We start from the raw sequence: 6366 nt of genomic DNA, 5'->3' as shown, positions 1-6366 counted from the left end.
GAATTCTGGGTGGAGAATCCTCTGCCCTGAGTTTCAGTTCTGCCTTTCAGGCCCACTGGAATGATAACTCTGCTCCCTCAGCTTTGGGCATCCCCATTCTCCTAGTCCATCTGAGAGGCAGCCCTACCTAATGGGCCCTGGCAGGCCCCATTCTTCTGCCCATTGGGCATGGCAGCTCTGCACCCTCAGCTTTGAGCAGTAGCTCTATCCCTCTGGCACACCTTAAAGACAGCTCCACACTCTGGAACTGAGTTGGCAAAGAACCAACCCTTTGAAACATAGGAGGCTGTGGCCCTACCTTTTGAGATCCAGGAGACTGAGGCCTCACTCTTTGAAACCAAGAAGACCCTGCTTCCCATTCTCCTTCCACCAGTTATGCTCAAGAGATGGTCCTTTTCTTTTCTTGGAGGACAACAGGGGTAGCTCCTTTGGCCTGTTTCCTGCCTGTAGAACTGTGGTAGTTGGTTAGATACATCAGTCACAGGCTTAATCTCTTTAACAAAAGATTGTGTAGCCATGTCCTTGGTGAACATTCTAGGGCATGTGTCCTTAGTTCGTACAATAGATTTTCCAAATCTTTAAATTTTGTTTCATTTTGCACAGTTTATTTTTCAGTCCATCTTTTTCCTCTTGCATTTTAGTATAAGCAGCAAGGAGAAACCACGCAGTTCTTTTAAGATCTTGCTTAGAAATCTCCTCAGAAAGCTATCCAAGTTCATCATTTACAAGTTCTACCTTCCACCAAACATTTGAACATAATTCAGACAAGTTCTTTGCCACTGCATAAAAACCATTGCCCTTTCTCCATTGTCCAATCACATGTTCATCATTTTCCTTTAAAGCCTCACCAGAAGCATAGTTAATATCCACATTTCTAGCAGTATTCTGTTGCTGGTGCCATATGTATTTTCTAAGATGATAGAGACTTTCTCTATAACACTCCTCACTTTCTTCTGAGCCCTCACCAGAATTGCCTTTGACACCCACAATTCTACCAATCTCTTCAAGGCAATCTAAGCTTTTGCTATTACTACTACTAGTACCCACTGCTGTTGAGTCAACTCCAACTTATAGCAACCCTATAGAACAGAGCAGAACTGCCTCATATGATTTCTAAGACTGTAAAATCTTTATGGAAGCAGACTGCCACATCTTTTTCTTGTAGAGCAACTGGTGAGTTAGAACGGCCAACCTTTCAGTTAATTGCTTTAACCACTGCACCATCAGGGCTCCAGTATTTTACTATTAGACACCTTAAAACTCTTCTAGCCTTTACCCATTACCCAATTCTAAAACTGCTTCTACATTTTAGGTATCTGTTAGATCAGCACCCCACTTTTCCTGTACCAAATTCTATCTTGATTATCTAGTGGTGCTATAACAGAAATTCCGTAAGTGGATGGCTTTAACAAACAGAAATTTATTTTCTTATAGTCTAGGAAGTAGAAGTCTGAATTCAGATTGCTGTCTCTATGGGAAGACTTCCTTTCTCTGTTGGCTCTGGAGGAAGGTCCTTGTCTCTTCAGCTTCTGCTTCCTGGCTCCTTGGACACCTCCATGTGTCTTGCTATCTATCTTACCCATCTCGCTTCTGCTTGCTTGTTTAATCTCTTTTATATCTCAAAAAAGATTGACTCAAGATAACCCTACGCTAATCCCCCTTCATTAACATAACAAAGACAACCATTCCCAAATGGGATTATAACCACAGTCATAGAGGTTAGGATTTACAACGCATATTTTGGGAGGACATAATTCAATCCCTAACAGTTGCTAGGAGTCAAAATTGACTCTATGGCACCTAACTAACATGTCTTACCTACAGATGTCAAATATTCTAAGTGTCCTAGCTGTCAACTCAAATGTAACCTCTAGCACAGTAAAGCACAATATGTCTTTTATTTAACAGTTGAACGTCAAAATGTTCAACCTGCCTTGTACGTAAAAGCATGAGAAGTATCTTCTACTCTAGAGACCAGTCACTGATTATACTTCCTTATCTGATCTAGACTCCTTCAAGAGTTATTCAAATAAATAAATAAGCAAATAATGATACAAAATTTATGAATTGATCGAAATTAGCAGATGGTCATATGTAAATTTTAATTAGAAACAGTAGATATGTTACCATCTGTATAAACTGAGTCTCACTGTTATTTTTATGTTATTTCTATGGTATGGGTCATGAGTTGGAATGGGTCATCAGAAATATAGACAGATGGTAAGTGATTAGCCTGGAGGATTGCTTTTTTGTCATTATCACTATGATGAACTTCTCTCCATAAGTGAGCCCTTTTCACTAGAACATTCCCACCTCCAATTTACAGTATGCAAATTTCTGAGCTTCCCCAAACCTTCTGAATCAGAGTCTCTGGAGGCAGGGTTCAGGAAACTTTCTTTTTAACACAGCTGTGGAATTTGAATTTTTATTAGTCCATTCTGACGCACACTGAAGTTTGAGAAACCCTGCCCCAGACTATCTGGTACTGTTCACCACTGTATCTCCAGCTCTTAGAACAGCTCCTGACATGGAGCAAAAACTCAATAAAGATGGTTGAATGAAGAAAGAATGAATGAATGAATATGTCCCTCAGGGTCAGGTAATTAGTCACCTACATCTTCTTCAGAAATCACAGGAAAGAGGACGTGAGAGATATGTACTTTTTAATTGCTGGAAACCCTAGCCAGTTTTGGATATTATCCAGGATATATGCATAGAGAACGTAATCATTTTTATTCACCTCTTTCACCCATCTAATCAACCAAATCTCTGCCTTATTCAGCCCATTTAGCTCTGTAGGCTGCCTTGCTCAAGGAATTCACTCTAATTGCTCACATCATCAGGGTGGCATTTCTCAACTTGTCACTGTCACCAGGGGTGATATTCAAAATATTTAACAACTGATACAGCGCAGGCACCAACCAATCAGTACAGATGCTGGCTGTGAACAACTGGTAGGGCTTTATCAGGGCATAATGGCTGAACCTTTGCCCTAACCATAGCTTTGTGTAGAGGACTGTGCTCCTAGGCACTAGGCTTTATGGGACTGTCTTAGTTATCTAGTGCTGCTATAACAGAAATACCACAAGCAGATGGCTTTAACAAAGAGAAATTTATTCTCTCACAGTTTAGGAGGCTAGAAGTCTGAATTCAGGGTGGTAGCTCCAGGGGGATCCTTTCTCTCTTTGTCAGTTCTGGGGGAAGGTCCTTGTCATCAGTCTTCCCCTGGTGGAGGAGGTTCTCAGTACAGGGATCCCAGGTCCAAAGGACACGGTATTCTCCTGGCTCTCGTTTCTTGGTGATATGAGGTCCCCCTGTCTCTCTGCTTGCTTCTCTCTTTTATATCTCAAAGGAGATTGATTTAAGATACAACCTAATCTTGTAGATTGAGTCCTGCCTCATTAACATAACTGCCTCTAATCCTGCTGCAAAGGACCTCTTTAAAATGTTAAAAAGTAAAGATGTCACCTCGAAGACTAAGGTGTGCCTGACCCACGCCATGGTATTTTCAATCACATCATATGCATGTGAAAGCTGGATAATGAATAAGGAAAACTGAAGAAGAATTTGAATTGTGCTGTTGGTGAAGGATATTGAATATACCATGGACTGCCAAAAGAATGAACAAACCTCTCTTGGACGAAGTACAACCAGAATGTTCCTTAGAAGCAAGGGTGGTGAGACTGCGTCTTACATACTTTGTACATGTTGTCAGGAGGGATCAGTTCCCGGAGAAGGACATCATGCTTGGCAAAGTACAGGGTCAGCAGAAAAGAGGCAGACCCTCAAAGAAATGGATTGACACTGTGGCTGCAACAATGAGCTCAAGCATAACAGTGATTTTAAGGATGGCTCAGGACCGGGCAGTGTTTTGTTCTGTTGTGCATAGGGTCACTATGAGTTGGAACCAACTTGACAGCACCTAACAAAAACAACAATAATCCTGCCTCATTCATATCATGGAGGCAGGATTTACAACACATAGGAAAATCACATCAAATAACAAAATGGCGGATAATCAGGCAATACTGGGAATCATGGCCTAGCCACACTGACAGATATTTTTAGGGGACACAATTCAATCCATGACAGGGACATTACAAGAAGTAATCTATATAGGGGTGAGACTTTCTGGGTCTTGGGTCACAGCTCAGATTACCTTGTCTGGTAGGCAGAAAAATGGCCCCTTAAAGATGTCTATGTCCCAATACCTGAAAGCTGTGCGTATGTTACCTTACACGGCAAAATGGTCTTTGCAGATGTGATTAAGTTAAGGATTTTGAGATGGAAAGATTATCCTGGATTATGTGGGTGGGCCCAATGTAATCACAAGGGTCCTTATAAGAGGAAGGAGAGAAAGTCAGAGAAGGAGATGTGATGATGAAAACAGAGGAGTGAGAGCGAGCGAGTGAGAGAACAAGAGTGAGAAGAAGAGCAAGAGATAGTGAGACAGAGCAAGAAGGTTCTCTGTTGACTTTGAAATGGAGGAAGGAGCTATGAACCAAGGAATGTGGGAAACCTCTAGAAGCTGAGAAAGCAAGGAAAACAGATTCTCTTCTACAGTCTCCAGTCTTGTTAACACCTTAATTCTGACCTCCAGAATTGGGAGATAATACATTTGTATTGTTTCAAGCCACTAAGTTTGTTATAATTTGCTACAGCAGCAGTAGGAAACTAATGTACTTTGTAACCTCATTGCTATCGAGTTGATTTCAACTCACAGTGGCCTTATAGGGCAGAATAGAACTGCCCCATAGGGTTTCCAGGAACGGCTGGAGGATTTGGCTGCTGACCTTTTGGTTAGCAGCTGTAGCTCGACGTAGCTCTTAACCACTGTGACACCAGGGCTCCAATATACCTTGTAGTAGGTATGATTTTCACAGTCCAATTCAAATTTGTAAAAATGTGATTCTCTTTCCTTGTTACTATTTGAAGCCCTTGCCATGGATTGAATTATGTCGCCCTTAACAATGTGTGTATTAACTTGGTTAGGGCAAGTTAATACTGATTGCCAGTATTCTGTGGTTGTCCTTCATTTTGTGAATGTAATTTTATGGTAAAGAGGATTAGGGTGGGATTGTAATACCCTTATCAGGTCACATCCCTGATCCAGTGTAAAAGGAGTTTTCCTGGGGTGTGGCCTGTACCACCTTTTATCTCTCAAGAGATAAGAGTAAAGGGAAGCTAGCAGAGAGTTGGGAACCTCATATCACCAAGAATACAGCACCAGGAGCAGAGCACGCCCTTTGGACCCGGGGTCCCTGTGCCTGAGAAGATCCTCGACCAGGGGAAGATTGAGGACAAGGACCTTCCTCCAGAGCGGACAGAGAGAAGAAAGCCTTCCCCCGGAGCTGAATTCGGACTTGTAGCCTACTGGACTGTGAGAGAATAAACTTCTCATTGTTAAATCCATCCTACTTGTGGTATTTCTGTTATAGGAGCGCTAGATAACTAAGACAGCCCCCGTTCTCGGAAATTTCAGTCTCAGAAACTTAACGTTGACAGCTCAAGTTACTCTCAGTCAAACTGATGATTAAACATCCTTTTCGGGTAAAAAATTCAGTAAAAATCAAGGTTTTTTTTTTTCTGTAGGGTAGATCTAAGTCTCTAGGTCAAAGCAGGGACATTTGGTCCATGATCATTCTCTACTCTCTGTTGTTGTCTTATGAAGGGAACCTAGTTTTGATTATATTTGGATTGTTTGTCTTTATCCCTACTGCATTATCTACTAACATCCACAAGCCTACTGATTACATGGTTGACAATGAATTCGCTTTCAGTGTTTCCTTGTTGAAATTGCAAGGCCCTTTCTAGTCTTCTACACATCTCTCAGCCATTTATAACCTTCTTGAGGGCATGGATAGCTTTGACATATCTTCCTAACCATCACAGTCTGGGGTCTTAGGAGATTTGGAAGACTTTCTGGACTTTTCTACATAAAAGTGTGTAATCACCGGTTTTAGAAGGCTTTCTGCCTTCTTGAACTTCACCAGAGAAGTGAAACACAGGCCTCTGCTCTCAGTATTCCCCAGATATTCCCAGGATCTTCATTACCCCCTTCCCAGAAATTAGTCTCAACTCTCCTCCTTTCCCCAGTCAATCTAAATTTCATTTTGGATCTGGGAAAATAGGCTCTTCTTTCATTATACATGCTTTCCAACTCTCTTGTTTATAGGATAAACTTTATGCTCTAATTCTTTGCACTAAGTCCTTAAACTTTTGAAACTAAAAAACCTTTTTCTTTCTCAAAAATCTTGGCTTTTGTAATCCAAAGCTTTATCTCATGAGACAGTGATTCTGCTAAGGGTTTCAGAGGTCTAATTCCAAAGTAAACTCCCAGAATGTGACTCTGTTTTATGCATTGGC

Source organism: Loxodonta africana, chromosome X, assembly GCF_030014295.1.
Source record: "Loxodonta africana isolate mLoxAfr1 chromosome X, mLoxAfr1.hap2, whole genome shotgun sequence".
Taxonomy (NCBI): Eukaryota; Metazoa; Chordata; class Mammalia; order Proboscidea; family Elephantidae; genus Loxodonta; species Loxodonta africana.
Note: the sequence above shows the minus strand (reverse complement) of the source record.